Source organism: Anas platyrhynchos, chromosome 4 (assembly GCF_047663525.1).
Source record: "Anas platyrhynchos isolate ZD024472 breed Pekin duck chromosome 4, IASCAAS_PekinDuck_T2T, whole genome shotgun sequence".
NCBI lineage: Eukaryota > Metazoa > Chordata > Aves > Anseriformes > Anatidae > Anas > Anas platyrhynchos.
Window position 1 is genome coordinate 25,175,159 of NC_092590.1, and position 27,930 is coordinate 25,203,088.

At 34.0% G+C, this 27,930-nt stretch overlaps 1 protein-coding gene across 25 annotated transcripts in view; it reads right to left on the minus strand.

The window, feature by feature from the left end:
* Positions 1 to 27,930, minus strand: part of TENM3 (teneurin transmembrane protein 3) — a 1,327,252-nt gene that overhangs the window by 858,564 nt on the left and 440,758 nt on the right. For 22 of the 25 annotated variants that reach the window (XM_038177882.2, XM_038177893.2, XM_038177890.2 and 19 more), the window contains exon 5: positions 9,408 to 9,447. The exons of the other annotated variants lie outside the window; for them this stretch is intronic. The gene's annotated coding sequence lies outside the window, so the exon portion shown is untranslated. The remainder of the gene's footprint in view (positions 1 to 9,407; positions 9,448 to 27,930) is intronic. 25 annotated transcript variants of the gene reach the window in all.

Here is a 27,930-nt window from a genome sequence, read left to right on the forward strand (position 1 = left end):
CCCTGTTTATTTTAATGGATCTGTGATTTTACTCCTTTTTCCTAGCAGTTGCTTTTGAAATTGCTACTTGCATACATTTAATTTTCTTTAAGTAGCACAGTATTTACCACAGCTGCATGTAGTAGCGTGAGCTGCACTCTTCAGATCAGGGCTGCATCTGCAGTTAATTCGCTGGTGACACACAATCATATTGTGGCACAGTAAAGCTAACAATCTCACCAATATGGCTTCTCACTGAGAAACAGTCCTGTAATGCCCTATAGGCATATTGCTCTTCTTCAGGCACTGGTAGAAGAAAATGATAAAATTTCTACTCGGTCACTTTCAAATCTAGTGAAAAGCAAGTGCATTTGGACAGAAAGCCATTACAGAGTGCTGTAGAGAGACACACTTGCCTTGGTCCTTGTAAGTTTTAAAAGTGGTTTTCAGGAGAAGGGATTACAGGCAAAAAGCCTGAATATGAATATAGGTTACCTCTAACCCCAGAGTTGAATATAGGTTATTGCTATTTTAGAAATTGTTTACTTGAAGACTGAGCAGCTCTGTCAAAGTTACTGAATATATTTATAGTCTTTCCCTGTCCCATCAGATCTTGCAAATTTTATTTTCACTTTATGTCTAAGAGTCTGCTGAAAGTGACTCTGGATAGTGGGTTTCCTCCCTGTTTGCATCTGAAAAATGATGTGTGCTGTGCTGAGACAACAACACTGAGCAATTACAGTAACGACCCAATGCTTGAAAAGTTTTGTTACTGTCACCTGAGTTGGGAACTGCTTGAGATCAAAATACAAGTGTCTACATTTATGCAAAGTTTCACTTTGAATAGAAGTTTAAAATAAATTGATCACATGTCAAAATCAGTGGTGCTTCCTGTAGTCAGACAAAACAGCTGAGTGGAAAGATATACCAACTAGGAAATGTGTTTTGCAGAACTTCAGATTATGATATCTAGATCAGAAATGATGAACTGTAAGGATCCCTACAAGGCTTTGTACTGTCAGAGATTTGCGCAGGTGCTGACAATGCTTTACAAAATTAATTTGCTACTGGCCTCTGGAACAATTTGTTGTAGATGACCTTTACTGCTAAAGATGAAGACAAAGAAAGGACAGGAGATAAAGATGTGGAAATCAAAACCAAGGTCAAATGAAACTTGCTGAGCATTAGACTTTCAGGTCAGTGATAGGCCGGGAGTTGTCTTGTAGATAACATTATATAACCACATGAGTCTGTGTATGGAATTAGATGGGCCTAGTAATTGTTCTAGCATTTGTCCTGCAAATTGGTTAACACGGTTGCTAAAGCAAATTTATATGTAATGCAAGTTATGTAAAAAGGTCATCATTTTTGTACAGTGTTTCTGTTTAAACTCAAACATGCAAGAGGTTATTAGATATATTGAAATTTTCCCTTTTACCTGCCTGGTAAATTGTCAAATTTACATGCATGTAAATTGTCAAATGTAAGGGGACTGGCACTCATTTCTAACAGTGTTTAATCATCCGCAGTAAGAGCAATATAATAATAATATAGATTATTTGCCTTTTTTTTTTTTTTTTTTAGTCATGGGTCACTTGAGTTAATTTTAAAACTGTATATTAAAGTCAAGGTTTATTCACAAGGTTTATTCACAACTAATTAGGCATTAGAAAAAAAAAACAAAAACAAAAACAAACACAAAACCAAACAAATACAGATGGGTATGCACTGAGTTAATCATGTTTAAATAATCCCTTGCAGGTGAATGGGAACAGGCTGAATAAAACTTTAAAACTAACTCTCCGTAAAGGTGTACTCTCAGCTTCTCAGCATTGCACATTATTATATCTCAGTCAAAACAAAAATTTCGCCAAGCTTTTTGCTATTGCACGGGTGAATCAGGTTAATTTTTAGAAACAATAGCAAATTTTCTGGCATTTAAAAAAAATAATAATATTTGGGTGTGGATCGTACTCCAGCAACTTCTGGTATAGCAATTTATGTTCAAGACCATGAGGGAAAACAGATTAAGAAAGCATTTTGTATATTAATATATATATCAATATATATATATGTATATTGATATATATACATATATTTGTATATATGTATTTTATATTTGTATATAAAAAAGAACATCCTACATATTATTTCATCACTAGTAGCTTTACTCATTAAGATGAAGCAGGTAAATTTCTACCTGTGGCTAAAACAACTTAAACCAGAAGTCTATTATATATGTATTTGACTTTGTAAGAAACAAGCTTTAGACTGCATTTGTCTTTTTTATCTCCATTAAACAGCAGTAGATGTATGAACAGAATCTAGAATCCTCCCCCACCAGAAAACAAACAAATTAACCAGCTTTTTCTACATAGAAAAATACCTACACATTTTGCACTAGTTTTAATGTAACTGTATGTTAAAAAAAAAAAAAAAAAAGTAATAACGAAAAAAAGCCCTCAAATTTACAAGACAAGGAATTTTACTTTTATTATGTGTTCAGTTATTGCTTTAATAGTCTCAGACTTTAGTGGCTGAATAGAATATGATTAATAAGGTATAACTGAAGTTCCCTCATCTGTTAAACCTATCTGCTTCTTTGCTGCCTATCAGAAGAAAATATTTTCAGTGATGGTCATGAAATTTAATCCTTTTTCTTCCTATCCTCTGAAATCTCGCTTAGAAGGCAATAGAGGGCAATAGTCTGTTATTACTACAATGCTGAATACACTATACAACTGTACATACTCTCTCTTAAGAGACTTTCATTAATAAATTAATAGTAATTAATAATAATGCATTGCTCTGTCTGCAAATATCTAGGGATATTTAACTATAATGTTGCATACATTTCTGTTGGCCTATAACTGAATACTCTTTGACATCTAAATACCAGAGTTAACTGATCATTTTTGGTAGAAACATGTTAATATAATTGCTGGAAGTACCAGCATATAATAAAATGAGTTTCAGATGTTCATCTTACTGAATTAAGGAATTAAAGTTTAGTGTGAAAAACAGAGGAGACCTGAAAACTTTGCCCCACAGACCAGAAATTACCCTAGGTAGTTTACTCTAAGTAATTTCTGCTTTGGGCCAAACACATCACTTTTCTAGCACACAGATCAAGAAGGAAATCCACTCTGCTTCTTCTCAAGTGCATCAGATGTACTGCCTGTCCTCTGCCCAGATTCTACATCTGAGACTATCCCTAAAGTACAATTATCATGACGTGAAATTCCTACAACAATGCTAAAAAATTTGACAAAGGTATAAAATGAGTTTAAATATTTCAAGAACATGAAATTACATACCAAATGAAAAAGATTAGGGTGGCACAGAGATTTGAAAATATGGATAAGGATACACTATTATATCAATCTTGTGTGGTATATTAACATTTTCTGAGAAACCAGAGGAAATTATGAAATATGATTTGTAGTTTACACAGATGTAGAAATGACCCTTGCTATGACAGATCAAAAATAAAGCAAGTTTCATCCACAATCAAAGTTAAAATACAATGGAGCTTATTTTAATGCATCAGCATATTTTTCTAACCTTATAAATGCTATCTAGAGGTTTTGTTTTTTTTTCTCCCCCAGAGAAGGGACTATTGCAAATTAGGAATGTATTTTGTAAGAAATAAATTTGATTTGCTAGAAGGCAAGCTAATCCTGAATTGATGTCTTGCATTATAAAATAAAAGTCTAGCAGTTTTCTGGGGTGAACATTAGGTAGCCACTTAATAACAACAACAACGTCTGCTTTCCTTTTTTTTTTTAAAAAAAAAAAAAAAAAAAAAAACAACGACCATTTAGAGAAATGTCAGGAAGGAAAGATAAACATTTCTGTATAAGATAGACATGTGCTAACCTGTGAAAGATAATTTGAGTAGTCAGCAAATCCCTACTGGCACAAACATGAGGAGACACTGGCCAGAAAAATCCGTCTGGTTTTCAGTATGTATAACACTTCTCTTATCAGGGAAATAAAAGTGTCTCTCACTAAAATCTTAGCTGTCACATTAGCATTATATCAGTGCCTGCTAGCAACCATGGTAAAACACTGTTAAAGGTTTCCATTGTAAATACTATTTTTCTGAGAACTTCCACAACACTATAAAAAGTGACTCTGGGCAACAATACAGTGTATTATGTATCTGTTAGACCACATGTCTTCAGGCACTTATTTCTTAATTCCTCTACTTAGATAGATCTAAATGCTAATCTTGAAAAGCAAAGCTTAAGTGAAAGGGATGGGACAGAACCCTCAAGTCCTTGAGCACCAGGTACACAATGTGCAACTTGTGATCTGATCCCTCTTGCTGGGATGCAAGCCAGAATATGTAGTATCTCTGAATTCAAATTCCTTTGAATTCAGTTGATTTAAGCAAACCATAGTTTAAAGACAGTGTTTATTTGGATTCATAGCTGATTTCATATACTTCAGTAAGAAAACTCTTCATGAGTACTCCTCCATGGTCATTTCTCCAGCTTTCTTTCATGTTCAAGAACAAGAACAAGCTATACTACTGAGAGACTAATCTAACTGAAATATTAACTGAAAGGGGAACATGACTGAAGGCCTTAAAAAATCATAAAGAATCTGGAAGAAAAAAACCACCAATAAGACAAGTGTATATGGACTAAGATCCAAAAATGATGATGTCTGGAAACAGGGCAATATATAACACGGAATGTGGAACAAAGAAAGAAGAGAAAAGGGAAATAGAAAAAGGGAAAAGACAAAGAAGAAATGGGAAATTGCATGGCAAATATTAAAAAAATATATATTAAAAACAGAGAAGGAATAACCTACTGTCTATCCAAACTCGTCCAAACCAGGAGCGTAGAAGTGAGACTAATCTGTTCTTTGACTGGTATTGCCAAATAAGCAGACATTAAAAATCTCATTTAGTATGTCCCCAAAGTACATGCCAAACACAAATAATAACATTGTTCCTAAAGACTGAATTTTTTTTTCCAGACTGAATTGAAATGCCATTTCATTGAATTTGCCATTGAACTTTTTAAACATTTTTGCCAGCTCTGTAGACAATTAGAAACACAGAATTAATACTTCACAACAAAGGGCAAAATAGTGATCATAGTTTTACTTTTTGTTGTTTAAAAAAAAAGGAAATATATCATCAAAAAAAAACACAAAAAACACACACAACAAAACAGACAACATTAACCATCTGTGTGCATTAGTAACTATTGGTGTTGCTTCTGCAAGTATTTTGAATCGGCATCTTGCTTTCATTTCCACCAAAGCTGTTGGAGTTCAGTAGCTCAGTATCTCTGCACACAGGATCATAAATCAGTACGAGTAACTAATAACCATTAAAAAAAGACAGGGAAAAAAAAAAAAAAAAAAAAAAAAACAAACAAACAAACAAACAAACAAACAAAAAAAAACAAAGAAAGGAAAATGAAAAGGAAAAGGGAAAAAGGAAAAAGAAGATTTCTATTGGCATAGTATGCAGCAATATTAAGGTGGACAAGACTGTGCTCAGCTAAGTATCACTAGGCTGTAAGAAATAATTGGTAGTAGCCTTCCAAAGAGCCCTAAGTATGGCTGAAGAAAAGTGCACTTTTTTAGTTTAATGCTTTGGTCTCATCTACATAGAAGCAGGAAGCAAGTGACTGGATGGATGAATTTTGCCTGAGAAAGGGAGAAGGACACTTCAACGCTAACAAGACAGAGAAGATTTTCATGAAAGAAGAGGACAAAAATTTCATTAACATTTCACAAGTGGCAAATGCTTAGCTCAATAAGAAGCAATACCTCCAGTGAGCAAGCCGGTCTACTTTAATCTGTCATATCGCCACCCTGGAATTTATTTCCATTATTTCTCAGTAATTAATATATATGATATAGATGAAATTAATCTTGAACTTCTGTGTATACATTTATGCAACTTAAAAACACAATAAAGACTAAGGAGCAGAACAAATGCCTTACAAATGCATTAATCATAAAAAGGACATTTAAAAAAGAAAGTAGGGAGATTTAGCATCTACTGTACCAAAATATATATATATATATTTTCTCTTTTATTTTTCCTGAAGTAACCAAGAACTGCTTCTAAATTTAGGGCAGTTCCAATTAGTTTCCCACTCTACCTCTCATATTAATAACAATTTCATAACTGTTAAAAGGTATTCTATTTTATCCACTATTCTATTCCAAAACTTAATTCAATTCAGTGTGAAAATTAACTAAGAATATCTAGCATACATATAATCTATAAAGCTCAGCAGTTTTAAAGGGAACACTAATTCCATTCTTCCCATTTTAAGAAAGGAAACAATAAAGAAACACAGAGGTTAAGTGATTTGCCCAAGGTCAAATATATCAACAGAAGAGAAGTCAGAAGTTCATAGATTAGTGGACTTTGTATTAATTAGCATTACATTGACGTATTTTGTAAAACTGCAGGTAAAGATTGCTTGCTGTGTAATAATGTATCCTAATAACTCTCTGTGGGAATATCCGCTTGAAGGAATAGTAACAAATCATTAGAATAAGGTAGTGTTCTCTGAAGAGTTGTTAGACAATTCACAGGTGGAACAGCTTATTGACTTGTGGTGGTGCATTCTCCTCACCTAGAATTGCAAAGGTACGGTGAGCAAGAGGATGTAAAATACAGTGCAAATACATATAAATAAGAAGTTCAATCCAAGATGTAAAAAAACACAGTCTTTGAGATTGATGTGCATATTAAGCAAGTTAGTATAAACTATAAAGATCTCAAGAGTGGATCTTTAATAAATATAATGTACTTAGCAAGAGTAAAGGCAATTTGGCGTTTGTAAAGGCAATATCTGCTTTGGAGACCTACAGAAATACTTCGTTTTGTTGAACAGACATATGAATGCAAGTGATTTGGTTGGCTGGAGTTACTCATTTGGAGTTTACCTTGGATTGGCGAAAGGTGTTTGCTAAAGTTTCTCAACAAAGGCTATTAAAAATCAACAATAAGGGGGTACAAATGAAGGCATGTGGAAGAGATGGCTTTAAGGCTAGAGAGTAGGAATAATTGTCCAGTTCCTGCAAACAAGAAACATTGCCACAGGACTTTTGCAAAGTCCAGTGTTGGATCAACATTCAAGTGCTGGTTCAACGTTCATAAATGCCTGGGAAAGGGAATGAAAGTTGGAGAGATATGTTTCTTGTCACGGAGTTGTTGGGGAAGCAAGGACAGAGACAGACAGTAAGAATTTCAGAAACAACTTACAAGACTGAGTGACAAGGCAATACAATAGCAGATTAAACACCATGTAAATAAATGTAAAGTGATACCCAAGGTGGAAGAAAAAAAAAAAAAAAAAACACAACAAAAAACATATGTTCATACATTGCCTACAACACTGTGGCTTGGAGTTTTTAAGTACCATGCAGAAATGAGCCAATAGTTCCATAAGAGTTCAACATCAGTAGTCAGTAAGAAACTGAGAAGAAATGCAGGAGAAATCATTCTGAAATGATATAAACCTTAAGAACCTGTCACACTTTGAAACCCACCATCTAGCTTACAAGTAGAAGAGTAGTATACTTCTCTTGACAAGATCTCCTAGGAGGGATATAGTTGATGCTCACAAATCAGTGGTGGCATAGACGGAATGGATAGACATTGACTGCTTACTGTTCTTCCAGTTCAAAACAATCTAATACGATGCAGATTCATGTGAAGCTAGACAAAACTGTATTAAAGACTGGTTCTTTATGCACACATTGAAGAGTGAAGCAGACCTGTTCAACTTACAGTCAAAGGACACCTGTGAAGTTTACACAGGTTTATGGGAATAGATTTGTGGAAGAGAAAACCAACAAAATCCTAATCTCTTATAAACAACCTTGATCTGATGGAATTTCTTCAGCTAAAACTGTTGGAGGCTGGGAGAGTGTCTGGAGAAGTATCATGTAATTCTTATTCTTCCTGTTTTCTAGAAATACACTTATCACTGCCCAGAGACAGGATGCATAGCCAGATGACTCTTGGCAGTTATTTTGCTACATGTTTACTACTCATTATTTTTGTGCAGCTCTGTGACCCAGGCATGGACGCTGTCCAGGCAGCTAGGTTTTCTTGATGAGTGATATATGGGAAATACTTGTTCCTCAGTTTGGGGTTCCTCTTGGAGGATATAAGGGAAGAATGATCATAAAATACAGGTGTTGAATTACTTCACTTATAAACAGACACCTCCTTTATTGGATAAAGTATGAAGAGTCAGGTTTTTTTATTATTATTATTATTTTTTGAGGATTGTTAGATGCTTTTTGCACTATCATGGCCATGCAGAATCTTGCTTCACATGCTAAATTATACGTGGATCAGGAGACAAGTGCAAACATGGAATCTCTGTGAAAAGTTAACAAGAGTCTCCCAATGTGAATTGCCCTTTGCCATTGCAAAATACCTCTTGGCAACAATCAGAATACCAATCAGATCAAACACAACCTGCTCTAAAGCTTTTCAAATGAAACAACATGGCTTTATAATAGTGTTGAGTAGTAACACTTATTTAATATGTACATTAATTATTGCTGAATTACAATGGAGTTCCTAAAAAGATGTATAACGTTCACATTAATACTAAATGAATTCATTATGATCAGTGTAATTACAATGAATACTAACTAAATTAATGGCAGTTAGACAAGTTAGAAAAAGTGTCACCCATTTACTTGACATGTTCCAGCCTGAATTTATTTTGGCGTTGCATGTATAATAGTAGTGTGAATAATAAACCAGTGTGTTTAGCACAGTTTTTTAGTATCATTGAACAACTAATTATTTTACTGTATGTTGTTTTACAAGCGTATATATACATACATATATATATATATATATACACACACACACACAAAACACATCTGTATTATCTGAAATGCATAAAGATAGCGAAGCTTCAAGTCAGTCCTATGCTTCTGCTTGGATTTAGCTCCAGGCACTGTATATACAGATGAAGTCCTAGATGCATATGCAGAAAAATGGGTAATCAGGAATTAGACTATGTGCTGCTCTACCCCAGTTCTGCTCTCCAGTATTCATTCTGTTGTGGGCTCTACAGATCATCCAATAGAATACAGAATGTCCAGGCAGAGCCTGATGTCAGGTGGTATGTTTAGCATGTTTCTGCATTTATATTTCTTGACCTGTTGGCCTAAGCCTCACATAAGCTATTCTTGCCTATGGCAAAAGAAATTTTTCCTGGGGATTCTATCTGTAGCCACATGCCAGATGTCTCATGGGCTCTTACAGAGCAATTGTGCACCAGTTTTCAAGGAAGTAGTACTGGAACCCATTTTTGTCTATAGAAACAGCAAAGAAATGAAATTTTAGCAATTTGGGGAAAATAAAATAAAATGTGAAACCTAATTTGAGAGGAGGAATAAAAAGAGTTACTTACAATGCACTTTTCAATCAAAGGAATGTAATTTTGCTGCCATCTGTAAGAGCAAACAAAACAAAAGAAATATGATTTCACAAAGCTCACAGAAATAAGGAAATTTTACATACAACTCTACAGAGTATAATTAGATGTTACATTACTATTAGGCTAATAAAATATTGGCATATTTTTTCTTCCACTACTCTGATGCATGGGTAACGTCATCAGCTGGATACATTCCTTTGCATTCTGTTATCTTACATGGCATAAACTGAAAAAATCATTCATTACTTTGTCAATGGAAGAGGGAATGGTGGATTAGTAGGGCAAATGAGGACTGAAAAAGCTGCCAAACACTTAACAAACCATCAAAAATAGCTTTAGTCTTTGTTCACTTAACAGAAGATACAAAGAAAAATCCTATCACCCTTTAACTTTTCTTGTACTTTTTTGCATTGTATTTCAGAGGAAGATGAACTGTAGCCTTCCGGCAATCACTAATGCGGTGTTTGTATTCCGTGTTGAGATTATCCACTTGGGTGCTGCACTGAAGCTGCATGGGCTATTTTGACACTGCATCCAGATGCTCCAATTTTGCTTCAGTGACTCAGAGCACAGCCAAAATGCCTTAAAGCAATGTTCAAAGGGTTAGGTCTTGATGAACCATTAAAGTACTCAGAAGTGTTTCTAAACATCTCTGGAGCTGAAGTGACTTAAGTGGCCTTGGTGTGACACCCAGGCAAGGAATAATTAATAGAAAGATTAAGTCCTGCTATAGGTAGCTGTGCTTCAGGTATTGTCGATTTTACCTTATTTTTTGTAAAAAATAAAGAATAAATTGAAAGTACAAAAGGGAACGCCTTGATTTTACTGGCAGCATATCAATTCTACAAAGAACAAATCTTTTGTCTGCTTTGCATAAGCCAAATGGAAAGATCTGGTGAGAAATATTTGATTAAAAGTTGCACTTGTCATATTTACTGCGTTGAGACCTAATCAATTTTCTGTTTCATCAGGAATACAAAACCAGACTTTTATTTTTATTTTTTTTCTCTGAATGAAGGGACCTCCTGTACAATCTAAGTATAGTTTGATCCAAAATATGTACTGACATAGTTGAGTGGTACATATCTGAAAACTAAAAAGTCAATCACTGAGGTTTACTATTCCAATTAGCAAATATTTAGAGGATTGGAGAACAATTTTGCACAGCATCATTCATTTAATTAGAGATTAATTATATCTACTAAATAACAGAAATGAAATCAGAAAAATATATAAAGCTTCAGCACAGGCTTGAAGCTAGAACCAGCTATCTAATGTTAACTAAGCCAAACTACACATTTTCTAAAACTTTCTTACCAATGGATATAGAGGATTACAATTTAATATATGCTCAATGTAGGTTAATATAGGCTCAATGTGAAAAAGCATGCTTTATATATATATATATGTAATATTTAATAGTTTTAATTCTTTATTTTTCTTGTTTTTGGAGTTTCCTGAATATCAGTTTTGGTCTAGTCTGATAGTAGGTGAAATATGAAAGCAGTTTCAAATGGCAAGTGTGAGTGAAGAAGATTCTTAACCAAGTTACAATAGCTCAAGCTTGGAGTATGTCAGAGGAGATGGATTTAGCACAGCATATGTACAGTATGCCAGGAGAGAGTTAACTGGAAAATCCTGAGACATGTTGAGACAACTGAACTGAAGGCTATCCTGAAAGAAACTTTCTTAAAAAACTGCCAAAAACTGCCAAAATTCACTTTATGATCCCTCCAGTACCTGTTCTGCTCTATTTCTCTTATCTCTTTGCATCCAGCTGCTGCTACCAGTTAGCTCCCTTACTGGGCTGAACGGGCACTACAAAAACACAATGATGCCCTACTTGCCTGCCCTGCCGATTTCACAGATGGGTCAGATGCTTCCGCAACACTTTCAGTGCAGAAGTTGTCCAGCTGCACTTCATATTGTTTTTGCTTTATGGGAATGGATAATCACTGTAAAGGTTCAGTTTGTAGGTTGTTATATATGCCTTTTTTATTTTGTGAAATACATACTGAGAAGATTCTTAGATAATTACATAAAGAACATGTACGAGAATTATGATTACTAATTTTACTTACATTGTGCTTATACACTCGTTAAATCAAAGGGGGTGGAGGTGGGAAGAATGAAATAAAGATTGCTTGCATTTTATAATTGTTTTCACCAGTGCAGTTCAGAAGACATTTTCAGTTTTGAAAATAAAACATTTGCTGAAATGTATTAATCAGAACAGAAAATAGTTGTAGCTTTATGGACTGAGAAAGTCCAGGATTATAGAGAATGCATTTAGTTAAAAATAGAATTCAGAATGTTTTATGGACAATAGTTTCAATAGAACAGTGACCTATAAAAATCCAACATACTATATATCCTTTGGCAAAAAAGTCAACAAACAACAAATAAATAATTGGCAAATACAACTGACTCCTCCAGCAAGAATGTTGATTTCTTTAGGGTTTCTGGTTATAAGGTCTTTCAGAAAAAAAATTACTGCATTATTTTGGGAGAACTGGAATGCATAAGAGCAACTCATGAGACTAATGGTCCCTGTTAGCACTTAATAAAAGAGCATCAGAAATGCAACAGCTCTATTATATATTTCAGGAAAATCTGGTTTACATGTAGGGCATCAGAGATGCCTAAAATACCTACTGTGGCACAACCACCTTCCACAGCAGATCTAGGCTACTAGGTTTCCTTCCCTCATGAAAAGTGTAGTGGATCTTTGTGAGTATGTATAACCAGAAAAGAAAAGGTTTTCTTCATTTTCTGAGGTAAACTTCTTAAAGGGAAAAGAAACACAGTCATGGAGCTTTAGTAAGTTTGGCTTTGTTCTTTGGATTATGTCTTGATCTTTCTTGTTTGCTCTTGAAGACGGAAGTGTATATGTTCTTGACCATTCATTCACTGCTGTAAAGAAAAAGCTTGGGAAATCAAGAAAAAAAAAAAAAAAAAAAAAAAGCCTTCTTTTTAGCAGAGTTAGCTGAAAGTTTCCGAAGACGGCACACTTCACCATTCTTATTCCTTCACCACCTCCCTAAAGGAGGGTAATCATTCACTGAATTAAGCCTCAGAAAGTTTGGGTTTCATAACTGATATTAGCAGATTTTCCCTGTGACTTTGGACACATTTGCAATATTGAACAACTATTTCTGTAACTGCAGACTGCTCCTGAAAGATTTTCTTGCAAGTGATCAATATATGACCTTTGCCTAAAAGATTTTGCTGGCTCATTTTTCCCCCCATTAAAAATATAGCTATACTTTTTGGGACTTTTTCTCATATTCTGTAGCAATGTACACTGCAAAGAAAGATGTCTCAGGATTAATAAACAGGCAGCACTTTTTTTTTTTTTTTTCCTTGTTTGTATTGATCTTTGTGTCTGAGCTTAAATTAGCACACTCATGTAGATAGCAGCTTCTACTAAACCCTCTTAATGACAGCACGTTAGTTCAGTACAGGTCCTTGAAGTATGAAATGTTAGGGAATACAGAAGCATATGCAGCAGAATTCGGTGTATGATTTTTTTTTTCCAGTTAAATGCTTTAACAAAACAGGTATTGAAAGATCATTCTTTTCCCCCTAACCATCCCTTTCCAACTTAACTTATATTTTGCCAAATAAAAACATGCTTAGATTTCATTATGGACTAACTAAGAAATAATCTGGAAATATTTATGGGAAAAAAATGTGGAGAAGAATTATCACCGTTCTTAAAAACAGTATTTTTGTCCAACAAGCAATGCATACGCTTGTCAGAGACAGGGAACTCTGCAGAAGCCATTTAAACACAAAACCAAAGAACTGGAAATGAAAGATTAGGTTTACACACTCTTTGTAAATCATTCATGGAAGTAAAGGGAATCCCCCCTCTCTTCATTTATTCAATAGCTCCGTGGTTAGGGCCTCATCTGATATACAATGTGGGACAATCAGGTTCAAGTCCCTCTTTGTTCGTGTGTTCTTGAACCCACATTTTCACTTTCCCAGAAGAGTTCTTAAACCAGTGAGAAATCTGTAATTGGCTTCCCTTGATCCCCATGGAAAAGCTGTTCTGCATGGATTATTTAAATACTGAGTCAAAGAGCAAGAATGACTCTTTGGTCTGGCAGTTAAAGCATTCACTTGGGAGGCACACAGCTAGGTCAAAGTAGCAGTTCAAATAGCTCAGGTGAGAGCATACGACTGCAGAATATCCAGTGCCTGGGTGATTCCCCTAGAAGGTGGGAAATAAGGGTTTAAATCTCAGTCAGGGGAAAGGAGTTGAAACCTAGTCTCCTATATATAGGAGTCAGTGCATTAAAAACATACGGTGAGTTCTGCAGCTTTGTGGGGGCAGAGGTGAGCGGGTGGAAAGGGGAAGAAGATGAAAAAGAGAAACAGTTGTTGTCTCCTCCCTGAAGTTTTATGATTCTATTTCCTTTTCCAAAAAGGAAAATAAAAGTAATTCCAAATTCAATCTACATTTTGAAAAAAAAAAAAAAAAATTACTGTGTTTTTTTTTTTTCTTTTTTTCCTCTTTTATTTTTATTTTTTAATTTTAGTCATCACTTTATTCACCAGACATGTATCCAGATATTGGATGTAAAAACACATTGTCCACCATGCAGGCTCAGATTAGATTAAAGATTTGAATTAAAGATTTTTGCATCATGGATAAATCCCCTTCCCTCCCCACTGGTGTTTTTTTGTCTTGTTTTGTTTTGTTTGTTTGTTTGTTTTTTGGCTCTTGAGGTGCATATTTCTCTTAATATATGTATGTAATAAACACTAATCACCCACGTGGAGCTAGGATTGACTGCCATTTAAGAACTATATTACAAATGACATTCTCAAAACTAGCAGAGTGAGAGGGTGATACTATACTGGAAAGCATATTAAAGTTAAGATTTCCGATAGTGCAGAGTATATTCATCATACTTTTTAGCATATGAGAAAGAAATGGTCATAGTTTTTCTTTTCTGAGATAGCATCTGGACACAGAGAAATCAGTATAGTTCATCTGGCAATATGAGCTTTGAATGTCTATGATATCATGGCTGTAAGCCTCCTATTTGAATACAGTATTTTGTATTTAATATATTATATGCTGCCTGAAGCACATATGAGTCTGTTTTATGAGGAAATAAATCACTACATCGAGTAACAGAAAAGTATACCTGAATTCCTGACTACTAGCCTTCAGCTCTGACTTGAGAATTCATTTGCTTTCCTGAAGATTAGATACAGATTGTTGTTGTTGTTGTTTAAATTTGAACAAGGCATAATTCACTTATGGTATTTAAATCTTATTTTTCTTTCACTGTCACTATTTCACTCCTAAAACCTTCGTGTTTTTCTGACAGCATTCAGAAGCTCCAGGGATATCAATGACAAGTTAACTGGATGTAAATCTTTCAAACAGAAAGTGGGTTTCAACAGCAAAAGGCTGGTAAAGCTGAAATGTTAAGCTAGAAATACAACATGGCTTTGGTTAAAGGAACATTTTCAGCTTTTTACAATTGCATCAATAACTTAACTTGATGGTTATATAAAAGTTACATATTCAAAAATTTTCAGTCTTAGGCCAACATTTTACAATATTACTCCTTGCTTGTGTGCATATGTATATAACACATACAAGTCACTACGTACTTCTGAACAAGAACATTAGAACAGGCTGCTGCATTCACATAGCATTTATTTTTCCTTTTTATTTTTTAGTAACTGTGCATGAAAAAATAACATTTTTTTTTTCCATTTGCCTCTTAGGAACGAGGGAAAATTATTCTTTTATTTATTTTTTTCCAGTCTAGCTTTTTTACCAATGAAGACGCCCATTTGGATAAGTTGTGCTTCTTATAGGAATTCATAATTCCTAAATTTCCAGTGTCCCATTCCTTCCCACCCCCTCTGAATACAAAACAACATTTTTACTGTAGAAAGCTCAAGCCCTTTTCAATTAAAACTTCTCAGTCTGAGCAGGAGAGAAGGAAGTTTGTGTGGGTAATTGCTAATTTTTAACTGACTCCAATAAAAATAGTCAGTTAATAAAAAGAGCCAGTTGACTGCCTGCTTAATATAATTCTGCTTTGATGTGACAAATTAAGATCTGAAATGGTAAACGAACACATTGATAAATGGTGTAAATCAAATCTCTATTCATAAAATGTATGTTGTTTCTTTCTCAAAGATGTTCACAGGATATTCAATGAAAAAGAGTAGGTACTAGGGGAAGGTACTTCCTCTTGACTAAGAGGTGTAGCAAGTGTCACTATCAAAATCTGTGGAACTTTTTTTTTTTTTAGGGTTTATTGGTTATTGTAACAGGCAACTGAGTATTGATAGACACACAGTCTACAGCTGCTTTCATATAAACAATAACTTGGCACATTTGTAGAATTTTGCCTTTCAATTATATAACAAATATTTCACAAAAGAAAAATATGGCCAAAGGGCATTTAACTACTTTTTAAGTATGCTATGGATTAAAATGTAGGAAAAAAATCTTATGGTGTTATTCATAAATACACATAAAATGAAAAGATGCTAATGTTGGCAAGCAAACTTGAAAAAGAATCAGGATTCCCTAACTACTTTTATAAAACAGTTTTATGGCTATGCAGCAGTTACAATTTAAAATGTAAATATATAGATCTTTCAGTTCAGAATTGTGTTAGTTTAATATACAGATGCAATATCTCCAGAACTGCTGTATGATATTCTTAACCTGCTCAGTTGGTAATTTACCTTAACTCGCTTTAATTTCAGCATCACTGGGAAGAAAGCGTTAATAGAAAACTCGAGTGCCAATGCAACTTCCAGTATAAAGAAGAAAGGTTACCACTGAATCCTCTATGATCAGGATTGGACACATGAAATAATCGGGAATAAAACTATTTATATAACCACATTTACATGTCTGATGTAGACTATTTCCATTACATAACACAACAAAATACTATATTGCTTTTGTTGTTTTTTAAACTTTGAAAAAGAAAAGGATGAAGTAAAAAAATAAGTCTTGATCTGAAGAAGTGAAGCTTTTTTGCAGAAATTGGGTCAGAATTAACAGAGTGATTCTTAATAACTAAAAAATAATTAGAGAAAAAATAATTAAGTCAAAACTAATATGATAAGTAGCTTTATGCTATACTATACTCTGTTCTTGTCCAAAATTGTTCACTAATTTACATAAGAACAGAAAAGTAACTAAATTGTTTCTGGGTTATTGGTCTTTTAATCTTGTATATTAATTCAGGTAATGTACCACTACAACTAGTTTCCATTTAATTATTTTTATTTATGTACCATTAAGCTCAATTTTCCTTATTTCTTTTGCAGAGAGAAAAAAAAAAAAGAAAAGAGGATGAATCCACTGTATTTGTGTTGTCATCTCATTTCCAGTCCTCATAAGGCCTTTTTTCCATACTGACAAGAGAAACTTTCACATTCTTTAAACTCGATTTTATTTCTTTAATTAGGAGCTTCTATAAGGACCTTTTCAGTGAACTCTTCACATTTTCATATACTTCTGCTTCACTACTCTAGCTGATTGTTTTGGAGTTTGTGCAGAACACATGCCTGATCTGCAAGAAAGCCACTTTCAAGGTCTTTCATATTCTGCCATAATCCCCCGGTAATTACAAAGGCTCTCTTTGCAACAATAAGCAAGTCTGAGAGGAGTTCTATGGCTTTGCATCACACATTAAATTGCACTTGGACATTTCAGCTGAATTTTCTTCCCTTGAGCCTGAAACTTGCATATAAAAACTGCAAGATGCCAAAACACAAGAACTGAAAGGTTATGATGATGGTAACTGTGTCTATACAAAGCATTGATTAAATGAAATACAAAATACAGCTTGGATAAAGGCTTTACTTTAGAAGCAGTTAAGTCCTCATTAGAAAAGCAAAGTTGACAGAGCTTAAAAACACTTATTTTATAGCTGATAACCATTAATCATCTTTACTGACTTTTTTTCTCCCCTAGGATTTTAACAGTGCTTTTCATTGCTCCTCAGTAATTACTCATACTTATAAAATTTTTATTTTTAGGGAAAACGGGTCTTTCTATCAAAGAGAAAGATCTTGCTAGATTTGTGACTTATCTGCAGCTATTACTTGAGGTATATGACCCATGAGCTCTCAGAAGTCAGCTTTCCAGTTACTGTGCGTACATAGAGGAAAAAAGTATAATACCTATCTTGACAAATAAAAACCTTGTTTGCTCTATTATCTTTTTCTTTCTTGGAGTTTCCTCTGCCTCTTGCATGTTGGTCAAGAATATACTTGTGTTTTCTTTTTGGATTTTCAAAGGGCTACACCAAGTTCCATCTATAGCTCAAAAGAAAAATAAAAAGGGTCCACAGGAAAGTAAACCACTCCCAATACCTCTGATCTCACCTTGGCCTAAAGAGCTGTAAAAAAGAAGAAACAGCTTTATGTAGTTTGCCACCAATGTAACTGGCCTGAACTATGTTAAATGATGTGGTGGGATGAGAATACTCTAGTGTGAAAATGGTCTGATAATGATCTCTGCTTTTGGGAGGGCACCCATAATCAATCTTCTTTAACAGGCTGTGACACTGTTTTATGGTGTTGTGTCAGTATACAAAACACCTTCTCTTGCCCTGTTACCATAAGTTGGCCTGCTTAATACATTATTCCATGTTTCTCACAGTGTAGAGGAATATTCCCTGCAAACAACACAGGAAGCCAGTATCAACTGGCAAAGAGGAAACCAGACTATTGAATGGTGCAAAGGAGTTTCCACTAATTCCATCAGTGAACGACAACTTAAAGAAAATCAAACAAGCATATTTTTCCTCTTTTTTTTTTTTCACTTAAGTTTTCACTGGAAAACTTAACACAGCTGCCACTCACAGAAAAAAGGAGAAAGCTACTGATAAGCCGTTCCTCATGCTTTTTGCTTAATAACAAGTGTTTCAAGCAATCATCTGCTATATGGAAATCTCAACTCCTGCTCTACCTGAAAATTATTTGACCTCTATTGTCCCCAGAACTCCCCAATCTCTTGGGGAGATTAATGGTAAGTATCTTTCTGTCTCTCTTGATGAAACTTTTTAATATTTTCAATAAATATTCACATACTCAATAAGCCAGAGACAGTAAAAATAATTCTATTCCCTATTTATTGAAGCAATTTACATGGGAAACCAAGTTCTAATTGCTATACTATTGTAATAGTACATACACAATATATTGTATATATATTGAGTACAAAGTGAGCTATGTCAACAAAGAAGATGTTTGAAAGTGCTGTGATTAAGGTACTTGCAGGAAAGGAAAGGAGATGCAGGCTTAAGTGAGCCTTGTCTTCCCCTTTGCTACATGAGCTGATTATTTTAATAGCTTTTGCATTGAATGAAATCAGCCTGATTCACTTCTGTGAATTCACCTCGAAAACTAATTTCAGAGTTAAGTATTTAGTTCTTTTCAACAGAATTTACTGTTACTAAATTAACTGTAATCGCATATTTATGGTTAGTACCTCCAGCTAGACGCACCTTCCACAAACCGCGAGTGAGTACAGGTCATGCAGTTTGAAAGAGTTTTTTCTCTGTGCTTCTGGAGACAATCATAGGCAACAGGAACTACAAGATGTGCATGTTTTCCTTTGATAACATTTTACCAGCAGCTGCCACCTTTAGGGTCTGTCTCCAGTCACAGTCACTACAAATTTATTTTAAACAAAGAAAGGTCTCAACGACCAAATACTAAATTACTTCATGCTTTGTTGGTCACAAGCAACGTCTTATTCTCTAGCACCCAGGAAGTTGGTGCATGTTAATGTACAAATCTACAATGCTCTTTATGAATCACTACTTAATAAATAAAACAAATATCATGGTGGTAATTTATGGCTGTCGGTATGGCCTCTGCAGAATACATTGTGATACTGTAATAAGAATACAAAATGATCAAGCAGGGATGACAATAGTGAGGACTGTATGAGAAGAGGGAAACTACCCCTGCCTCAGAATGCATGAATGGGAAATGATGGGAGTTAGGGAGCACCCCAACTACGTAGAAACAACGACTGAATGAGTCTCTTGTGTGAATAATTAAACAATTGCCCATCGGCTGTATTCTTCTAATAGTGAGAGTGCACATATTTGCTTGCTGTAATAAAACACCTACTGGGGGCTTTTTTATTTTATTTTTAGAATTTCCCCAATCCATCTGCTAAAAAAAGTAACATTTAAAGCCTTGAAAAAATCCCTAGTGATGATTGTAAACATACAGTATGCATGCACATTTTATATCCAAATAATCTGGTAATATTTTCCTCTGAATTCTGCATCAATATCCTCAAGTCAGAACTTGAAGATACTCACCACAAGCTTAAAAAACAAATGAACAGCCCAAAATGGAAGATCTAGTTAGGATCAAAATGACGAAACAGTGTTCAGAGAAGCCTGTCTCAGCACCTACGATTTTTTTCTTTCACTTGGTAAAGAAAAGAAAATGGAAGATAGCCTCACAAAGCACAATAGAAATGGTAAAGCTGAATTAGCACAGAAAGAAACTACAGAATGAATTTCTATAACTGATGAAAAGTGACAACTAAATGTGGAAAATAAACATTTTGTAAAAGAATATTCCAACTTGCTTTATTACAGTGTTATCCTGCGTTGGCTTGTATTCAGTAAAGGCAAGGGACCAACAGTCCCTACAAGGAAATAGCTCACTGAGAAAAGAAATGTTTTGGAACCAAAGGCTACAATTTGTGTCCTAGTTCTCACTAACACACAAAATTGTGCCTGTTTGCTACACATAGGTTGCCTAGCTGACAGAAGTTGGTACCATACCCACTGCTGAAATTACTATAGCAAAGATTAGTTTGTTAAATTCATGCTTCCCCCTCTCTCCCCCCCCCCCCCCCTTTTTTAATCAAATTTCTGTGGTAGGCTACCTGTAACAGTTTCACATTAGTTTGCAGCTGGGTCTTTGGCAGTAGCAATAACCACTAGCAACAGGAATAGCCTGCAGTAGGAAAAATTGTAATTCTAGATAGCTGATCCTACTCGTGAAGATTTAATCAATTGTATTATTTATGGAAAAATCTATTGTATTAGGATTTTATGTATTGTTTATTTGTAAATGAGTCTTAATGTACAGAAATCTTAGAGTACAAATTAGGGAACATTTTTCTTCACATGGATTTTATTTGTATGATTTGATAGTAGAGGTTAGGTAATACTTCATATTATGTATTTTTTTTATTATTATTTTTTTTTAAGATTAGTTATCTTCATTGTTATGCACATTTTTGAAGCGTGGCATTCTGTGAGAGATTAAAAAAGGAGAAGCCCAAAGAGAGACTGTCCATGGGTACAAACTTCCCTTTTTAGTAATGGAGATGACTTTTTTAAAGTACAGGTGCCTGGAAATCACATTATCAGTACAGAGACAATTCCAAATATTTCCTTAAATGGCTCATCTTGTACCTCAGCAGCATATCCTGACTAAAATTAGTTACATGAGGGAATTAATATGGGGACATTGTATGTAGTTTAAAAGCTAGTTCTGCTTCAAACAATATGCATATTTATCATAAATAATTAATTACTGCAGCTAATTTTTCAGCCTAACATTTATTCAATATAGGAAAAGTACCTGGCAGAATTCATTGGAATGGCATTTTGTGCACATACTTCAAATTTTCTGTAGTTTTAAACAGATGTTGTTTTCAAAGAATGTATTTATTAGACCAAAAAAATGAAGTTGGAAATTATGGGACAAAAATGCACAAAAAAAATAAATAAATAAATTTGCTGTGTGTAGCATTATAGCAGCTCTTTATCTGCAACATGGAGATAAAATTACGTTACACACCCAAACCACAGACAACCACACATTTTGGATGGCAGATGAAGCTCGGAAGAATCATTGGATATTCCTTAGACACCCACTTGATATTCCATAGGAAAAAAAAAAAAAAAAAATCCACACTAAAGCTTTTGTAACTCCAGTTTTATCGGTATTCCAGACATAGCTTATAATAATAAAAAATAATAATTATATTGAAAACAACTGATTAATGATTAAGATCTTTCTCTCTGGTGCTTAAAATCATCTTTGTACCTCAGTGAAAAGTCAGAACTAATGCTACGTAGGATGGGAGAACCTTACACATGGTTGCAGTAGTTTAATTTGTATTGATACTAGAATATGTTTTGGTGTGTGTTTTATTTCAAGTAATATTTCTTTTCCCTTCCCATCTTTTATCACTTTTATTTCCCTGTAAATTTCTGTTCTTCTTAAAAGATTAAATGGTTGTATGCTTGCTGTGTTTATTTTCTGCATATTCACACATCCCAGAAAACTGTATTATCTGTCCACCAAACTAAAAAAGTAAAATCAATGACAGCCTGGTAATTTTTACTCCTTATTATCCTATCAAAATGCAGCAGATGATTTTTCACAAAATAATCAATGACTTTAGTCTTTCAACTCAAACTTACTTAAAAAACAAACAAACAAAAAATCTACAATTTAAGGAGATTTATCTTCAAGTATTGTACTAAGTGGTGTCTCTTGTGGTCTAGTTATTGGTAAGAGAAAAAGAGTTCAGGTTCTTACAATTTAAACAGTTATATGTAAAACGAAATAACTGTCTATATACGCACAACATATAAATATTATCCCCACTTACGTTACATTCAGATTATACATATAAATAGAGACTCCTGCATTCACGAGTAAAGATCTGTCTAGAAGAATTTACAAATTGCTACTTTATTTATTTCTATTACAGTGGCTGTGATGTTATTTCTAATTTTCTTTGCTTCTGTGAAGCAGCATAGTAAAATCTTGAGGGAAAAGAAAACATACAAATGCTATTACAGTACACATTTCTAAGCAGCAGGAAGCCTGTAGTAAGTGTCAGAGATTGATCAGGATTTTATTCCATATATAAACAGCCACTATCAGATGTAGTGTGCCAAAAGGTCACGCATGCATCACCCATGCTGTATGTTTGACCACCTCAGACTTTCAGTAAGGTAGCAGTGAGCTTAAATTACTCAAAACAAACCAAAATTATTGAATTTTTTTCAATGCCAGTTGATGTCTATAAACACAATGCCAATAGAATTTGTATGTGTTTCCAATGGGAATGGAATGGTGAGCTGAATAAATTAAAATTCATGTGAACTGCTGAAACTAAGTGCATTTACAAAAACCATTACGATACGCATGCATGTATCCCTGCCTTAATGCACAGAAGAAAGTAATGCATGTATGCCATAGATTTCAGACATGCACCACAGAGCCCAAGAGCATGTTTTTAACCATTAAAATGTATTAAGGGGTTCCTAGCAAGAATTCTGTGAAAAGGATTCATTTACTGCCAAAATTGCACAAAAACTCCTGGAACCTTTCAGAATTTACACTGTAAGTATACTGTACACCTTCATTATTTTGTATTCAGTACAGAGGGTAATTAATTGATTAATAACCGCCGTAAGAAAGCACCAAATTCATATGAATGTGGGACACTTTTAAATTATAATAATAAACTCCTTAGTCTAGAGTATCATTGTTTCTGAGATCAGCTATGGATCTTGAACTAAAGACGGCCACTGCATGGTGCCTGGCTTGCAGAAAGTGACTTTGTACAGAAAAGCTTTACTGCAGAAAATAAATAATTTAGAGTAATTATAGAATCCTATTAAGATACTGTAAATTGAAAGGATATGGATACAGCAATCCCACTACCTTTTCAACAAAACAAAGTCCTCTGAGTCAGAGATTTTTTCTCCCTCAACTCATTTAAACATGTAACTGCACCTGAAAGCAGTATCACACATGCAATGGCTATTACAAAGGCATACTTCTGAGACTGCCTCACAAATCAGGTGAGAATTTGTATTTCTGATACAAAGTTTGTCACTAACGATTACCTTAATGCCTCCTCAGTATTCAGAATAGCACTAATATTTCAACACACATCCTAAAAAGAACAATTTTAAGGAATAATCTTAAGACTAGAATCATATGATCCCAGATGTATTTCAGCTAGATGTAAAATGTTAAGATGGTGAATTTCATCTCAATTAGACAGGCGAACAAATAATATTATACAAACATGAACAGTCTGTAGTTCAGCACCACAGAAAATGCCTCAGTGCTTAATAAAATTATAGTAAGTTGGCTTTCACATACATTACAAACACCAGTCATATCTTTCGGCTAATCATTTTTTAAGCTTAAAAACTATTTTGAAAAGTCTTTGACCATTGTGATTATCAATATATTTAGGCAACAGAAAAAAAAAAAAAATTGCCAGCATCTTTGACTATTTTGTACTACACATAAGCAATTACTATTTATGGTTTAAATCTTGAATTACATCAGCCTTTTTTCCATCCTTATTCATAGTTGACTAGAGTTTCTTTTCTTAAAAGCGCTCCTTTACAGAAAAATATCCTTAAGTGCCAATAGCATCTTTTAAAAGTAGTGGGGATCAGCATACTTCTCTTAAATTTGTATTGTCCTTTCTTGCCCCTGTTGGAGAAAAGAACCTGTCTAACTAGTAGAAAGAAACAAGCAAAAAAGTCAGATAGTGGAGATTTTAATTATGAAAATGCCATATAGACAATGCCATCTTCACTCAAATATTTTCAAAGCTCTAAAATCTTTCTCATAATAGTAACTAGCGAATTCAGAGATGATGATATTCATAAAAGAGTTAAATTCAATATAAGCATTACCTTCCAGCAACTGTTTTTCCCTACTGTAGTAAACAGATGACATAAATTTAACCAAACCAAATATTCAATAGACAGGTTTTAAAAATGATAGCCTTCTCTGCTTGAAGCATGTTCATAACCCCATTAATATGAATGAAAGTTAACCATGCACAGGAGGGAAAGAATACATTTTCTCTGTGCATACATGCTCTTCAGAATCTTTGAATATTTCATTTTAATAAATATATTTTAGAAACATGTCTAGTTTATCAGAACAAAGGCTTTGGTTTCTGTTTTAAAATTACTGAGGCGCAAGATAAGACCAGAAAAGTTCACCCGGCCATGTATATTTTACTGCAAACATGTCATTTTCGACATCTTTCAAAGATGTATCTGGAACTGAAAAGCAATCCTACTGAGGTATTGTTTGCCACTGCTCATTGACATATTCATGTAATGTAAAATCAATCAAAACCAAAAAGCCCTTAAATATAAACACCAAACTGAACTCACAAAGCTTGATATGAAAATATGTGACTGCATAATTTTGTTTTTTCTAGAACTTCTTTGTTTATAAAGAAAGTTGAGTAACCAAATTTATGTAGTAATTATGTGAAGATTTAAACTACAACATTATCAGATTATGAAGAACTCATTTATTTGGGAACTCTTCTATTTAGACAGAGGAGTGAGTGAAGCTATGAAATGAAGCTATCTAATTACATAACAATAAGAAAGTAGTGCAAGCTTAGGAATTAAAGCTAAACCTCCTAAAGGGTTACATGAAAGAGAAGTTCTGTTTTACAGAAGGGATGACTCTTGGGTTCCTAAATATCTTTTGTAACCTAGGGTAAACAAAACCCTCTACATATTTTCAAAACTACACTCTTAAACCTTTTTAAGTTTTATATCACTTACATAAACAACTATTTTATAAATATGTAAATGAGAGAATCATAGAATATTTGAGGTTGGAGGGGAACTCTGGAGGTCTTCTGGTCCAACCCATTTACTTAAAGTGGAGCCAACTTAGGTCAGGTTGCTCAAGAATCCTTGTGAACAACCATGACTAGGTTCTGAATATCTCCAGGGTTGGAAAATTAACAGCCTGCCTGCGCAGCCTGCTGCAATGCTTGACCATACTCATTGTGGAACTGGGTTTCTTAAGACTGAACTGGGATTTGCATTGTTGAAAGTAGGAGTCATAGCATCTCATCTTTTTACACTTCAGTAAGTACTCTGAGAACATTCCAGCTCCACCTCATTTCTACCTTCTTACTTGAAGATAGCAGTAAGAATCCCTCCTAGCTTGATCATGCTATGTAAATGAAAACTATGGCAAAGAAAACCTATAGTTTTATTATTCATGTCAATTTTATATGTTTAAATTTGGTATTCAGATACTTTTGCATCCAGTCTTTGCTATAATTGCAACTAATTGAACAAACATCAGAATTTAAAATAACATGCAGAATTTGTAAAATATGTACACAGTTGCAATTTCTGATGTTAGACAATGAGGATGATATTTAAAGCAAATACTATAATTAAAAATTACACACAAAAGTGCCAATCAAATCAGATTCAGAACATTTCCAGTGGCACCTGAAACTTTGAATCTATCATATCAAAGGTGCATATACATTTTTATTTTGTTACTTTCTTTTTAAACATCTGCTAGCAGATCAAATCCAACAATATTTTGGCAGCCTAAAATTACACTCTTCTGACCTTGACATTAGTATTCAACAGCACTGATGAAAGAATGACAGCTTCTCCATCCTACTGGGTGATCTTGCAAGCTTTTACCTTCATGACTATGGAGTTTCTGTCAATTGTGCTTCCAGCTGAATGATCACATTCTTTTGAATTATGAAGTGACTGAAAACTGTGCTAATTGGGTCCATATTGATGTCACTCATAAAGATTAAGTAGCCTTAATAGACTTCAAATTATATAAATACTTATTTTACTGCATGTTAGCTGTAGCATGTCATTTGGCTTGAATGAATCATTTGCAATACCTAGAGAGCACACGCAAATCATTACTTAAAAATATTTAGTAGTATTAATATATTAAAATTAGAAGCCAAAATTTCAAAAAAAATGCAGTTAAATATTTTTTAAAACAAAATTATTAAGAAATACACTCATAAGCTCTTATGCATTGTGCTACTAAATTAAATAGAAATTAAGAAATCAGGTAGTTACTAAATTAAGTAGAATTACACATCAGAAGGAAATACTGGGAAAAAAAAAAAAAAAAAAAAAAAAGCAAAGCATTATGCATTTATGGTGAATCTGTTTCTGGAAAAGAATTACACTGTTCTTGAGAATACTGAAGGATTACCCTGTGACAGTCTCACTTCAGCCACTATGACTAACTTCAGAACAGTGCACTGCCAGCTCTTAGAATTAAGAACAATGAAGTTTAATAGAGGAGCATCCTATTGTGCCATGGACACCTTTAGTCTTTTAGGGCTCAGCAACCAGCTTGAACTACCCAGAACCTGCATGCAAGTATAGCCAAATTCCTAGCAAGAAGATTCTTGCTATACTGGATTCTTCCATCATATTCAGGGATAACATAACTTTTGATAATGAAGTGAAGTTTCAAAAGGAAAAAAACAACCAAATGCACTATCTTTGAAGTTATACTGAACTGTCAGAACTAGCAGTTGAGCTATTCTCTAATTTGCCCCTGTACTTTACCCAACGTTTGGCACTACCAGCAGGATTCCTGAAGACACTGTCCTGCTTCGATTGCTTAGGTGACTTTAAGCCATTTTGACCAGGCATTTTCAACACCTTGTTCATTGTATACAGAGTGCCTTATACCTCTTTACTTGGCTTTGAGTACTGTCCTGGGCTAGGAACTGGAATTTCCAATGGTATAGATGATACTTTGTCTGTTCTTTCTCTTTATCCTTGAAGCTACTTAAGACTTCTATAAGGTAGCTTAACACGGTTCTAATTTAAGATAATTGCCCTTTTTTTTCCAACTGATACGCCATACATATCTTAGAATATAACAGAAAGTATGACACACACATAATTTATTTTACAGTAGTGTATCTGCAATTGGTTTAATCTCTACAGTTTATAGAGGTTCCTACAGTGCTCATTAAATTGTATGAAGCTCTAAAGCACATATACACAAGTAGTTGCAGTCAATTCCGCTCAAGTGTCTTAGTGATAACAAATATCTTATTCCAAAACAGCCAACCTAAAATTGCACTTCTTTAGTATTTTGGTATTAAAATGCTTTTGTTCCTCTATGACTATTGCTTTACACAATAAATACAATTTTGATATTTAGATCATTTTACATTGCATGCACAAAGTGAACAGTACCTACACTAATCCTATGAGTACTTTAGATTACTGGGTGGGTGTGTATAGAAGAGAACTTCAACTGTGTAAAGTTATATCATAAATCTTGACTACTCTTCTCATTTTTCCATTACACCACATTACTATGTTTTGAGATAACTTTTTACATAATTTTTCATAACTTTTTTTCTTATACCATAGAAGGTGAAGAAAACGTGTTTTCTTGTTAAAAAAAAAAAAAAAAGCCACCTTTCTGGATCAAAATAATACTGCTTTGTCTATTAATTCTTGACTGTCATAACCAAGTTGCTGGCCAAAAAGTTAGGGCAGAAAACTTTTTATATGTCTGTAAGAAAAGAGAGCAGAATATTTGGAGATAATTTTTTAAATATTTCTGTCTCATTCAGGGAGATTCTCCCACTGATACAAGTATCTCAAAAGTTGTCAACATCTTAGCAAAA